The sequence below is a fragment of the Micropterus salmoides genome, unplaced genomic scaffold, assembly GCF_014851395.1.
Source record: "Micropterus salmoides isolate LMB-PRFRI ecotype aquatic unplaced genomic scaffold, ASM1485139v1 Ms_hic_scaffold_3, whole genome shotgun sequence".
In the NCBI taxonomy this organism is placed as follows: Eukaryota; Metazoa; Chordata; class Actinopteri; order Centrarchiformes; family Centrarchidae; genus Micropterus; species Micropterus salmoides.
In genome coordinates, this window is record NW_024042261.1 from 26281700 (window position 1) to 26297143 (window position 15444).

A 15444-nucleotide genomic window follows, 5' to 3' on the forward strand; every position below is an offset into this window, starting at 1 on the left:
AAAGACTTGAGACTTGACTTGGACTGTAGCTCAAAGACTTGAGTCTTGACTAGGACTCTAGCTCAAAGACTTGAGACTTGACTTGTAATATGGAAATGTGTAGAAAGTCCAAAAAATTAAATACACAGCATAAATTTGAAAAAAGCAAGCAAAAATGATTTGAAGTTAGGAAGCTCACACTTTGGAAACTTCAAAAACACTGCTATGATCCCTTAACCTGTTTGATGTTTGTATGTTCTTGTTTGTGCGGATGTATGTGCGTGTGTTTTATACCTGCGTAGACTTGCAGCACAGCCAGACTGCACAAAGAGGGAAGGTCACTGAAATCAAAGTCCTCCAAAGCTCCCACGCTTCTCCTCTAGTCAGCCTTTCTCTCTCAGATTAGACAGATCACATAAAACCATTTACCTCTGTTTCTCTGAACACCGGGGGTAAACAATGAAACACAGTGTTTTCTTTAGACATGTGGGGAGAGACACATTGTAAACCCCCATGGCATGGCACAAATCCTCCACCCCCACTGCATCTTGTGCCACAATGTCTGCTAACTGTTGAATGTGGTAACATGGATGAGGGCACAGCTGGAAGAGAAATGGAAATAGACATATATCAAGGAGAGGGGCGGAGAAGGAGACAAGACAGTCCAAACTGGGACTAGTTTTGACTATTTTTGACGTTTCTCAGCCAGTCGAAGGGATACAGGCAGGGATGAAGTGAGAGACAGACACTTGCAGAGGGAGGTTAAGGATAAAGAGATGGGCACAGGAACAAAAGCAACGGTATTTAATATGAAACTGAATGTCAGAGGTAGCTACTAGCTTAGTCGCCATGACAACAACACACTTAAACCAGCTTTTAATTGGTGCTGTCTGCACTTGTCTGTTGTATCTCTATTCACTCCCTCTGCATACAGTATATAATTACGCTGTGATTTGTGGGTATCATGTACCAGCACAAACCTGTCTACAATATGGCATATATTATTGCGTTTAATTTGTAATGTAAAATTGTAATATGGTGACTGCCACATCAGATTATGTTTAAGATTTTGGATCACCAAAATGCACAATGATAACTGCAAAAGTCAGGAATATGGTGCCTTCACTGTGTATACTGAATCAAACATTTCTTTTACCAGACAAAGGTTGAAGATTTACAGTAGGAGAGCGACTGTGAGTGAAAGGTTTTCTGAGAGAGAATACATGAGTCAGTACACGATAGGTGATATTATTATTATATTATTATAATAATATAAGTCAGAAATGGCAGATTGTTAGTAAATATATTCAGGTTCTGTGTGAGGATAGGGAGGGTGTGTTTACACCGGCTTATACTTGCACGTATGAGAGAACGGGTGTCTCATGTTTATCTCACGTCCTATTTAACTCCTGAAAAGCAGCTGAAAGAATTTCCTGTCTCTTCTGTCAGACACATACAATTTACATAGACTAGTGTAACAATGAAGAGCCAAGCAATCGAAAAAGGTTTTTGTTGCAGTTTTTCAGGTCGGAACTCGTTTGTAGAGTAGGTGATGTGAGGCTCCAGGCTTGTGGACAAATCCAAGTCTTAAAACAGAAAAGGGTGTTTTTGGTTTTGACAAATTTGGCTTAAAGCATGTCTAGTCTCTGTCTAGTGATTCTTAATTCAGGTGTCAGTGTCAGTATTAATAACTGTTCTCAGGCGTGCACACTCCGAAACATTTGGGAAAAGTGAGGGGGAGAATTAAAAGCAAGATGGTAACATGGCTGGCAAATGGCAATTTACTGTTTCTCAAGGTGCAGAGCTCTGAATGTGTCTCATAGGCTCCCACGGGTTATTTGTCTATTTTCAGAGAACTGTAGGCGGTAAAGAGCAAGTATTCAAGCCAGGACAAGATAGAGATGTTCTCTTTCTCTAAATGTAACAGCTGCAGTGACAGAGAAATACATGCATGGGGAGAGAACAATAAGCAGATTAAAATCACAGTTCAAGTGGTAATATAGGATAAGAGTATCCTGTGTGTAAATAAATACAAACAACCATCAACAGTTCTATTATACCTTATAGTTAAAAAGAAGACAAAACTGCAAGGGCTGGATAGATATATTTTTATAACCTTGATATTTCATGTTTTTTCCTAATTTCACAAGAATTGCTTATAAACATGATATGATCACCACAAACAGAAGTAAGGTCACGTTTCCTTGCCTGTGAATGTCCCTAAAAACCTGTGTAATGACAATGTTCTGTACATTTCATCATTTTGTCACTTTTCTCAAATGTTTAATCCCAGCTTGTGCAAACTTTAATACTTTTCTACATTTTGGGAAAGAAACTATTTGACAAACATAAAAGATGATTTTGCAATGGTGATGATGATGATTAGTTATTATTATTATTATTATTATTATTATTTTACACACTCAATCATGGAGCCTGTGGGATGACAAACAACAAGGAACTAAAGTCGACAAAACAGGGGTTAATAGAAAAATAAGGAGAAAGCAGCGACCGTTTATCAAAAACATACAGTAGGTGTTTTGATGTAAAAACACCCAGACTCAGCTGTGCATTCCTGTGAAGTGAATTCATTCCCCATGCCTCCTGGGGCACACACACCAACACGCTTACTCACATATACACACTCTCTCTCTCTCTCTCACTCACACATACACACTCACACACACATATTGCAGAGTATTGTGGCTGTGTCTGAGCCTGCAGTTGATAAGATAGGGTTGGGTTGCACAGCTTGCAGGCAGATACTATTGTGGCCGTTGACAGGAAACTGAAACAGGGTGGGATGGTGCGGCTCCATATCTACATGCCGATTTGTGTCCATGTGTGTGTGGTGCTTGTTTGAACATTTGACCTCTCCCCTCCTGTCAAACAGCGGCCAAATGCTTTTCCAAATTCACTGTTTTCCCTCAATGAATGCTTCTTCTCACTCATGGTCTGAGTGGGCTCTTGTGCTCTGTGTGAATGAGTGTGTATGCCCCCCCCCCAAAAAAGGAGTAAAGAGAGAGGAGCCATACTGTAGGTCAGTCTGCAGTCTGCCATTTGGCCACCAGACGGGACAGTGGGGTGACTGTACTTGCTGGCACTATTGTATTCTGTTGAATGAAGGCCCTGTCGTAGACCCATAAACACACTGACCTAGCTCTGTTTTCTATTCAAGTCATTGGGTTCAAGTGCTGTGTTGTGTATTATTAATGATAAAGGCACATGTGATTTTCACATATTTCTCTTGTAAAATGTAAGCAGTCACATGTGAAAACAAGAACTTCACATGTACTATTATGTGTGATACATTCACAAATAGGTACGTGTGCTTCACATATGAAATATCATACCAGTATAACAATACACAGTTTTTGGCTTATTAGGTACAGCTAGCTAAAACTAATGCAGTCTAATGCAACATCCTGCAGTCTTGCAATAAATCCTCACTTCATGAAGGTCATAATGTTGGTGAAACTGTGTGGTATGAGGTGTTGATTCCACTTTAATTTTGGAGGCTGTTGTTTGTGGTGCTGTTGTAACAATTGTGTTATACTGAGAGATATTTACCCACATTGATATAAGTGAAGTGGACAAAATATTAGAATAGAGTATTAGTTTTAGCCACTTAATAAACTGGCAATGGACTGTAAGCACAAAACATCTAACAGGATAAGTGACATAAAGGAGCACATGAATCATCTATTTATGTCAGCTGTATGTCTGTCTGTGTGTAGCAAATTCCTTGTATGTGTAAAACACTACTTGGCAATAAAGCTCCTTCTGATTCTGATTCTGATGTGATGATCTAATAATAAGAAGCACTAATGTACTAATGTAGTAGATAAATTCTTTTTATTTAATCTCTCTAAAAGAAGGTTGAACTGAAAACATTTTTTAATAAGTACAAAAAGACAAATTATATCGTCCTGCAGATAGTGTTGTCAGTTCAGAAAACACTGCTATTTAATATCCCACAGTGAATACAATAATTTGAGGCATTTGTGAATGCTAGGACTGAGTGAAAATCTCGTTCCTAAGGTCAGGTGTTGTTCCACATGTCCAATGAATTTATTGCAAAACATCAAACCACAATTATTATGACTCAGTTATACAGAGAAAATCTGCCCTACTTATGATCTTGGTATTATGACTAGCTAACCAAATTCAGACAAACCAAGTGGGGACATTAGATATGCTGTGTGAGTCGATAGCTACAGTTCGTTCTAGGATTTCTCCTCACCACATGTGCAAACCTAAAAAATATGGAATAATACCAAGCACTGAGTGTATTGAATCCATTACTACCTGCATTCCAGGGGTATCAGCAGGCAAAATGAACCCTGTGGCCTGTTTTACATACAGTTTTCTAATTCCGTTTGAGATGCGAAAGGGTGTCATGCCAAAGTGCTCCATTAGTCTGCGGGGGTCACAGTGAAACTCGTCTGGGAGAGGATGCTCTCTTCCAATGTGCCATCCTTACAGAGAGGGAGATAGAGGAGAGGTTAGCCGAGAGTGGATAGATGACTCACAGTGTGTAGGTGCAGGAAAAATAGATTAGAGTCCTCTGGACCCTCAGGCTTTTTATTTTATCTCGTGTTGCAAAAGACTGAACGAAAGATAAAAAAAAAATAAAGATGAGAAAGACTGTTGCTTGCTTGGAGCAATATGACATAAACATCTATCTATCCATCTATCTATCTATCTTTCTTAAATATTTGTTTTCTGCCTCTCTTCATCTGTCTCTCTACTCCTCTGTGGGCGTGTAAAGTGTCAGTCATCAGAGCTTTAACATTGTTTTGAGATCTGCTTTATGGCGCAACACATTACATGACTGGTATAAAACCAGATGAGGTACAGTATATGCAAGTTCTAGGACAAAGATGATAATTAATGTGAAAATCTGCAATATTTTCATATGATTTGTTGCTGTCAGATATCACATAATGGGTTTATCAAAGGGCCAGTTCACCAATTTTACATGTCAAACTAAATTTACCAGCTGGGAGTGTATGGAGCTAGAATTGTGTCTTTATTACATGCGAGAAAATAATCTATATCTAAACCCAATAAAGGAGCTTTATTGCCAAGTAATGGTTTACACATATGAGGAATTTGCTTTGGGGTAGGTGCTACACCTATTTATCCTGGGTTTGTGTTGTGCAGACCTACTCACACACCAGTAGTGAGCACAGACCATGCTACATCGTAAATAGCCTACACCACCCCTGCTTCCAACTTCTGTGTGTGTGTGCTAAATGAGTGAGTGAAATGAGTGACGGTAGCTACAGCTACAGCTGTTGGATCACAAGTTAACTTGAGCATTTACCGTGGCCACAGCTGACTGCACACTGTGTTCGGGCGGAGTGTAACTCAGCCTGAACATCCAGACTGTTTCACTTACAGGCTGAATGACAAACTGTTTGTCTCACAGCAACTCGACGTCAGGTAAATAACGATATATCATACAAATGTTGACTGGCAAGCCGATGTTGGTAACGATGGCGAAGATAGCGGAATATAAAGGTGATCGATGGTACAAAGCTGTGTCACAGGGTAATCTGGGCGCGTTGCTGCAGCTAACAGCATCTCCACTTAGCGGTCCATGAACATCAAACACCTCAGCCTGTTTCCCTATGAAAGTAAGAACACATTTAAACCGGCCGTGGCACAAATCAGACAGACAACATGAAGATTTGGACGGTTTATTAAGGTTTTCTAGTGTTTTGAACAGCGACACAGTCGCCTCCATGATCACGCTCAAAGTCCTCGCTTTGAACTCATTTGCAGGTGGGAGAGGTCCCTGTGAATCATCGTGCAGCTAACGATGTAGCCTGCAAACTACACTCAGAAGCGTATATCTACATGACGATACATTACGGAGATAAACAAAGTAATCAGAACGTATTTCCTTGTTTGCAGTCAATGGATCCTGTAGCCGTGCCTACGGCACATCTGGGACTATCACCAGTTAATTTTGCCACCAGTTAAACTGTCACACCGACATCTATCTAGGTGAACCGAACAATGGTGTAATGGTTCAGTTCGATTCCCAAGACAAGACGATGCTCAACCGACTGGCCAATAGGAACGTGGCCCCTCCCATGACACAATTTTCACAGCAAAAGCAAAATCCTGACACGAGAGCAAGAAAGTATTTTGAGAGAGATTTTTTTTCTCAGAAATAATTTTAAAAATTTAAAATTTATATTTTTTTATGTTCTATGAGAAAATACTTTCTCTCAAAACTTTTTTTAGTCATAAATATTATTATTTTTTGCTATTGGTATGAAAACTTTTTCTCTCAAATATTCTTTTTTCTCTCATGAAATGCTTTTTTGCTATCAGTGTGATAACTTTTTCTCTCAGATCATTTATTTTCTCGCATGTAATAAAGACACAATTCTAGCTCCATATGGAGTGCTGCACAGACTGTGAAAACTATATAATGCCATTAAGGACCTTTCTAGAGTCCAAGGAAGTTACTCAGTTGAAACAGGTGACTTACACAGAAAGTCTGCATTTCAAACTGGATGTGAAGATGTGGGCATATACTGTGTTATGATATGAATATTGGAAGTTGGAAGTTACCCACATTAGGGACTAACAGTCTGGGTATCTTGGCCTCTGCTGTATTGAATTTCTTTTTTCTAACTTTATGGAACTGTTGAAATTTGCTAAAGTGCTCTTTCAACTCATGACAGCTTTTAAATGTGTAGTTCTTGAAGGGGCACTAATCATGAGGATTAGTCAACCCTTGAAAACATCAAGAATAACAACAATACATGAATAATGTATTTCCTGTGCTGGAGGGACTTGCTAGTTTGAAACAAATAAACCCTGGTGCATCATTTTCAACCTTTTCTTGCTGCTTGGGGTGCTTTTGAATGACAGATTAAAATGGTCATAATTGGTGCAGCAGAGACAGAGATATCCTGACTTTTGGTGCCTGGTATGGGGCAAGCTTCAAACGCCCATGGTCCTAAAATTCCCATCATGCTACTCAATAGCATATTCCATTACCAGTTAATCTTTCGAACGTCATACCCCCAGTTAGTAACACAGGTTTTTTATTCAAATATGTTATGTCTCACGCTTAGTGATTACACTTTGTTTGGAACAAATAACGGAAGAATTAAGTACCTAGCATGTAAGGTGATAGCCACCTTGGCTCAACACACCAAGAGGTAAACAGGAGTTAATGCCGATATTACTACAGAAATTGACAGCATCTGTTCTTGTATCAGTGAGTTGGTTACTTGGTCATGGAGTGCAAAACACTAAATTTGTTTATTTACGGTAGTGCACTATATTTTCATTCAACCATATCTTTGTGTCCAAATTCTGGGCTGACCAATGTTCTATCAGTGTGCAGTTTCTGCAACACTGTGGAAAGCTCCCTTTAATTTTCTATTTTAATACATTAGGAGGATTGTCAGGAGCTCAGTGTTGGGTATAGAGCAATCAAAAAATATATTCCTCTGTACCTTACAAGCTAAAGGGAGCATTCAACAGGCTTAAGATTCCTTCAGAGGCATTAATATCTCCCATTTGCAATGGTTCAGCTCTGATAGTGTGACACGGCACCCATCAGTGATGGTGCAACAATTCGTGCCAGAAATCTCCCTTTGCTGTTCACAATTAAGTTATTTGCTGTTTATTCTGTAGGAAATAACAAATGAGTGAACAAAGGAGCAAATATGTTGCAAAAACAACAACAAAATCACAATCTCATGGAGCACCACTTTAACGATTGAGCTCACTTCTGTAACGGATGAGCTCATACTGCAGTGTCTTTGTTCACTCATGGCCAAGACTGCTTCTTTTAAGACCCCCCTCTGTTCCTCACCACGCCGACTTAAAATTTCAACCATTCACCCTCACAGATATCCCTCTATCGTTTTAGTTACACTGCAGTGGAGGGTGTAAATTTGTCAGTGATGTCAGTCAGATGATATCATTGTTTTTGTGCAGGCAAGCCATTTTAAATCATTTATTGTCAATGTCTTCAGCACCTTGTGGATTTTGATTATGTGACAGTGACTTCATGCCACTGCCTCAGCGTGCGCTGTGTCAATACATGCTGCAGGGTATTTCCAGAAAATCACGTTTGGAGAAGGACAGAGAAGATCTCTGCCGCAATGCTTTCACAATGTGTCACAAGTGTTGAGCATTGACGTGAGGAGTGTCATGTCTCTCCTCCAATTGCTGTTTTTTTAATCACAAGGTGACAAAAACATGTGTGTGCTTTCCGACTTTGACCAAGGAAAAAATAGACTCTCACAGATATATGGGAGGAAAAAATGTCAGTGTATACAAAGAGAAAACTCTTGAAACACAGGGACCGGAATTTAGCCTAAGAGGAAGACGATGTGAACAGATCAGAGAGAAAGGGATGCTGCCAAATTTGTCAGCGGCAGACGTGGCATGTTGGGCAGAACTGTCATTCAGCTGAATTCTGGGCCGCTCAGGAACAGTGGATCCACGGCGAGCTGAGAAGTGTGGGAGGGAAGCCTGACAAGAGACGGAGAGGAGGGATCTATTTAGAGAGCCTCTCTGTGTTATGACTGAGTGACAGGACAGTGAGGTGTGTGTGAGATGGCTGTATATTCAAGTGATTTAGACTGTAGTGTTGTGTGCTCGCGTCAAGCAAATAACAGTTGTCAAACTGGATGATTTTATGTGTGAGAATGTGCATGTGTGCTGTGGCAGGAAAAAAAAGAGCAATTTTGCCTGTCCCTCAAAATACACTCACAGGCTTTCACAGCTTCTTCAGCCAGTTGTGTGAGTTCAGATTGGCCTAGTAGCATGCGCCAATAATGATGGGCATCAATAGACTTTGACTCACTACCGTGTCACCAAACAAAAGAGACAGAAAGAAAGAAAAAAAGAAACATGGAAGAAGGAAAAAAAACATGCATGACAATGCAGAGGAAACTGGGCTGGAAGAGGACTGAAATAGCCTTTGGTGCAGTATGACTAAGGCTTTAATTGCAGAGGGACAGAGATGTGGCCCTCTATTGTGTGTGTGCGTGTGTGTGTTTTAGCTGTTTCCTTGTTTATCTTCAATACAAAGATATTGCTTATCATGCAGTTTGGAGAAAATTTGTTTCATGACTATGTCTTCCCTGATTCACCTGTCATCTGGTTATGAGCTTTTGTGTGTGTGTGTGTGTGTGTGTGGTGTCTCTGTTTGCAATCTAAACAATGCTTTTTTGTTCCTATCCTCTGAGGGTGAAATGCTGTTTGGAGACCTCCCGCCCATTTGCACACACGCACACACACAATCACTTTACAATACACCTACATTCCTGCTTCCTCTGTCCATACTTTCTCTTACACAAATAAAAATTCTCTGATGGGATGAGTAGCACAAGAGCATCCTATTCTCCCTCCTTCCATCTCAACATCTGTCCTTTTTGCTCTGCTTCAGTTCCTACATCAGACTTTCTGCCAGCAGGGTAAATGCTGATGAGTGTTTATGAGTGGAAAGATCGGAGAGGTGCGAACCTTGGGACTTGTGTGTTGGCTGTAGCAAATCCCAAAGGTAGGTAATTATCCCTAATTGCAACCAACATATTGCTAATGGGTCTCAATTGTTGCCGCTATTTACCTAAAATGCAATGATGAATCATTAGCTGCAGGAGAAATATTGCAGAGATATCAGGATTCATGAGTTAATCCATTTTCACACTGAACCAATAAAAGCATATTCACTTTGCAGTTTTGGTGAAGCTCTATACCACCCTCAGTCTCTCCAGCCGTGTGAAGAAACTGCAATGTAATGCGAGTGGGGTTGTGACTCACACACACGCATGCACACACACACACACACACACACACGCATGCACACATTTACAATTTCTTTCCCATAGTCACAAACTAAACTACAGTTGCCACTCCACAGTTATCAGGGAGGAAGTGATGATATCACCCATTCCTGTTGGAGTTTGGGTTTGTTGGGCCTCCTGATGTATGTACACAGAGCATGTGTGTGCATATGTGCTTATGTTAGTATGTCTCAGTATGACATTTGAATGAAATCCTCTTTATTGACCTTCGTCAGCATTATTACGATTGATGCAAGACAGATTGATGGGTGGAAACTTTGCTCCTCTATTAGTTTTTGTTTTTTCTTCTTCTCATAAATAAACTCAGGATTTATACCTTTATTTAACCAAGAAAGAGCCTCATCTGATTAAAAGTTTTACAGCAAGGTCCTGGGCCAAATAGATCCAATATATACAAAACAAAATATCAAGGCTAAAAACACTGATTTAAAATTAATTTGAGAACAGTTGTGGAGCACAAAAAAAAACATTGCCATGAAATTTGGTAAAGACCCCCTTGGGGTAAATTGTAATAACTTTGGTGATCCCTTAACTTTTCATTTAGCATCATTATCGGGTCAAAATTAAAATTTCTATGACCAAATACCTGCTAAACTAATTCCATTCCTACCAGTCTTAACGATGGATGAAAACAGCAATCTGTGCTTTTATAAGAAAAGCAAAACATTCAAAACTTTCACAAATTTCTCCTGCAATGATTTTCATGTAATTTCTGACCATTTATTTGTACAAAATGTTTGTGAGATATCCTAACTTTTAGTACCTGTATGCCTCTTGGGTTATTGAGATGTTTTCTTTAGATTCAGCAGCGTCTCATTATCATGATTACTACTAGCAGTACTACTGTACTTCAAAAATAGCAAAATCCACGACAACATAATAACCTTCAAAGGTGCTTATACTAATTCCATCTTCATTTTCATTCATGAAATACAGTGGTCAGTGGGCTATACTTCATTTATTTATTAATTTCTACTTTGAATAGCTTCAGAGCAAATGGATGTTTTCTTTTGTTGATCACAGGAACAGGGCTGCTCAGTGAGCACAATTTAGTCACTACAGAAACAGTTCCATACACTATAAAACCAGTGAAGCTTTTATGCAAATACAATATTACATTATACATGGATCAGGTGGACTCGTAAATGCAAAATTTTAAAAGTAGGCCTATTTATTGATGTGATTTTATGCAACACTCTACAGTGACAGGAACACATGGGCTTTGGGTAAATAGGTCAGTGAAAAAGGAAAAAATGCACCATCAGAAAGTGTAAAGTCAAGCATCTGTATGTGCTACTGTCACTTCTACCTTGCCAGTTTTGTTGTCTTTCTCGCTCTCTAAACATGCCCTCTACTGGTTATAATTGCCGTTGTTTCAGTCGGCTGGGCAACACTGTATTTTTAAACCTTCCTACTAATGTCAGGAAATTAGGATCCAAACAAAAAGCTACCATAACAGGTCTGTGAGAATCATGCACCTGTGGGCTTACACTTCTGTCAGGAAGCTAAAACTCCAGTGAATTAAATAAACACAACCATCACCTCCAGCTTTGATCTAATTCTGCCCAGTGTAGCGCATGTCTCAATGCCACATCTACTGCAACATGCCAGTGATGCCACAAATGATGACATCATCAACCTGGGGCAAACAGCCAATGAGAACCCATGTGTGTGTGTGTGTGTGTGTGTGTGTGCCGAAAGCCGAACGGCCTGTAACCATGGTGATTAGCCTGGGTTCAAATACATGTATGTTTGGCAGATGTCCCCTGTGTTGGTTCCATATGCGCTTGCTAACTGAAACGAGCCTGTTGCATTAATCCTATACTGTGGGTGGGTATATGCATGATGTGGCACAGAGCTTCTCATGGGACACTGAGGTGAACTCACTCACACCACCACACATGCAATAAAGAGCTGTTGTCCTAGTTTTGCAACATATGGCTTATGCATTCATAATATGATCCATATATCAGACATGGTTTTCCCTCCAGCATCTACATGTATTTCCTGTTTGGTACACACTTGTCTTTCAACCCGTTGCAACTTACAGATATGGTAATTACAGTCGTTAGCTCTCCTCTGTATTGTTCTCCGAGAGGATGGATGAGGAGACGTGTGGGTGGCAGTGAAGGCTGAGGGGAGGGGAGGCAAGGACAGCGAGCAAACAGCACTGCTGAGTAGGAGAAGTACAATGGGCTGTGAGTCAGAGGAAAAAGAGGAGAGAGAAGTGAGAAAAAAGAGGTAGGTATGCTGAGAAAAGGTCAGTGTGTGGAGGGCTTTTTTTAAAAAATGCCAGAAGATTGAGAAAGCTAAGGAATGTTGTGCTCATATCTTTGTTTTTATGGCTTTAATATTCATATCTGGCTAGGTTGGACTTGAGCAGGTGACTCACGATGCACAGAGGAGAGAGGGTGGGGGTCATTCTCAATCGAGACTCAACATCAAAATTAATCATACATACAACTATGAATTTCTGTTCCTAGAATACATTCAAATAGGTTATGTTTGTCAGGTAATGGACATTTTAATTTGCTCCAAAATAAAAACGTTTGATCTCTTGTTGCTCCCACTTTCTCATCCGTTGATTTCTTCTGCCAAACCATCTTTATGATGAGGAATCATTTGATCCCTGCATTGCTGACTCACACACTGTTGTTATCCCCATTGTCTTGGACTGAATTGTCTGAATCATATGCTACTCTGCTTTGCACACCAAGCAATAAAACAGACACCACAGTCATCCAAGCTATTCATACGTACAGCTCGGATTGTTCTTTTTCAACATCTTCCCCCTGTTAGGCTAGTGCGGTGCGGTGTATGTGTTGCTCTCAGTTCTCATCTCACATTTTTATCAAACACAGATTCATTTTGGTCTATCAGAGGAGCACATTCTGGACCAGAGTGGTACTCACAAAAGACCGTTCAATATCAGAGCTGACCACAGTCCTGGTCTGAGTTCATTCTGATTAGATACTATCATATATGATGATCATACATGTGCCTTTATCAAGAGCTTTACTGATGTATTTGCACTGTGTTAAGTACTCTGTAGGAGGGATAAATGGTTAAGTCTTATGGTATTTTACCATCCAGATAGCCCAGTGGATGAAGATGAATGGGATTTCATTTGTGGCGCTCGCTGCATGGGGAAAATACATTTAAAATTCAACAGATACTTGTCTTTTTAGAAACAGTGTTCCTGTTGCTCTGGGGAATCCATTACATTTACATTTACTCATTTGGCTGACCCTTTTATCCAACGCAACTTACATTTGAGGAACAACATACAAGCATCAAAACCGCATGAAGTCTACAAGTGACAATACATACTAGTAAGAGCAGCAATAAATACTAATAAAAACATAGCTTGTATGGCATCAATGGGGTAAATACCTAGAGAAAGAAGTAAGAGTTAACAAAAAAGTGCAATCAAGAAGAGCACAGGAAGGGCATGTTAGAGGTTAGGGGTTAGGGGTTAGAGGTGTTATAAGAGAAAGTGTTCTCGGAAGAGGTGAGTTTTCAAGAGCTTCTTGAAGTTAGCGAGGGACACCCCTGCTCTGATGGTGTGTGGTAGCTTGTTCCACCATCGTGGTGTCACAGATGAGAACAGCTGAGACTGAGATTGCTTTGTGTGTAGGGATGGCAGAGCCAGGCGACATTCGTTGGAGGAGCGCAGTGGCCGAGAAGGAACGAAAGCTGGTATTATGGAGTTTAGGTCACCATGTATGTAAGCATTAGTGACTTGAATTAGATTTTTCATTTTTATCAAAGAAATAGCACCTATAAAAACTGTTGAAAGTGTGATATGTAGATTGTCCAGAGGACCCTGTCACTGGTCTCTGGTCTGTCTTAAATGTGTTTTTTTCATCAGAGGTTAGCGTTTTTGTTTATTTGTTTGTTTTTGTAATTTGGGTGAAATGGACTTCACAGTCCTAAAACAAGTGAAAAACTTTTTCTCTTGGACTGAGACAAACGCAACTGTTTACATTAAAGTTCTTGTAAATTCTGAAATATAATAAAATCCTGAAAACATTGTAAACCGGAATCTTAACCACAAAGTATTTCAAACTGTTAATAGTTAATGTATCTAAAATACGATTTCAAAACGTAATACTTGCAGCAAAGGGCTACAGAGATGTTTTTCCAGCGGGATCTGACACAGTGTAATGCAAATGCACAGAACAGCAGTGAACACTTTAGGTTAAACCCTGCAGCTTAATTACAAAAGAATGGAGGCCTTGGCAGTAATCCTTGGCACTTTGTATAACAAGATATTATGTTTTTCCTGTAATGTTCACTACATTTAGGCTATAAGTTATATGAAGGTGTATTGTGAGTGAGTTTTTTTAATTAATTTGAGGTTTTTTAGCATTTACTTATTTATTGTTTTCTTTAGAAGGATCTGAATCAGAATCTGCTGCTTTTTGACTTAGATTTTTACAGCATTTAAGAAATACATTAGCAATTAATATATTTTCTGAGAATTCTCTTCACGATGAACTTAATGAACTTAATGAACATAGAGACACTTATCAGTGGAGCAGGGCTGTGTTAAAGAGGAAACAAACCTGCAGGGAATGCTGGACTGAATGTTCATTTGAGATCTATTCATAGAGCTTCAGCAGGGTAGCTAGTTTATACCTACAGTAGATCTCTCATTTTGTGATAAACCAGACCACTTACATATGTAGACTAGTTATCTTGATGCAGTTTTTTAAATGAGAGATGCAAGGTTTCTCAATAGTAGCTTTTTCCTCTCTGCTCTTTGCCTATTTATCCAGAAACATAACATAACAAGAAAAACTGGTTCATCTGCTCTAACCACTGGCATTGAACTCAGCTTTCAGAGCAGCACATCTCAACAACAAATGTTTGCTTTAACTAAAGACCTAATCCATGACTGTGTAGAAAATGATGCAATTAAATCCCATATGTCAATACTTCTAACCAGCATTCTTCACAGACAACAATGATTCAAGAAGACGTTTAGATTCTTCAGTACAATCTGTTTCTCAGAATTTGACTTTTTATTTCTTGTTGATTGGCTGCAAACTCCAGCAAAAAAAAACAATAACAAAATCAAGTCGTCCACTTTATTTTCTAGCCCGTTCTCACCAGAAAAACGACCATAAAGGTCGATTATACGACCCATTTTTACTTTTTTGGTTAGGCTGCAACCCAGTGGTGGAAGAAGTCAGGTGATGTAGTATAAAAAGCAACAAGGTGATGGGGTGGATGAATGTGTCAAATAAAGTAAGGACTTTACCTTAGGACACCAATGTTTGTGTCCTGTGTAAAAAAAAGAGTCAAAGTTCACATGTTTTAAGTTAAATAACGTTTTGTAGATTACTTATGTCACATGACTGTGTTAAACGTCATGTATGTCACGTGACATACATAACGTACTTAAGGTTTGGCGCACCTGTAGCTGGACTGGTACTTGCCAATGCTTGTACATGCCTTTTTGGGGAACGGTCATATATGTTGTTGTACGGACATATATGTTGTTTTGAGACAATTGACAAGCGACCTGTTTTGTCATTTAGGTATGAGGATGTGCTGTTTTATAGCAATCATAAAGTAACTTATGAGATGATTTGCTGTTCTAGGATAA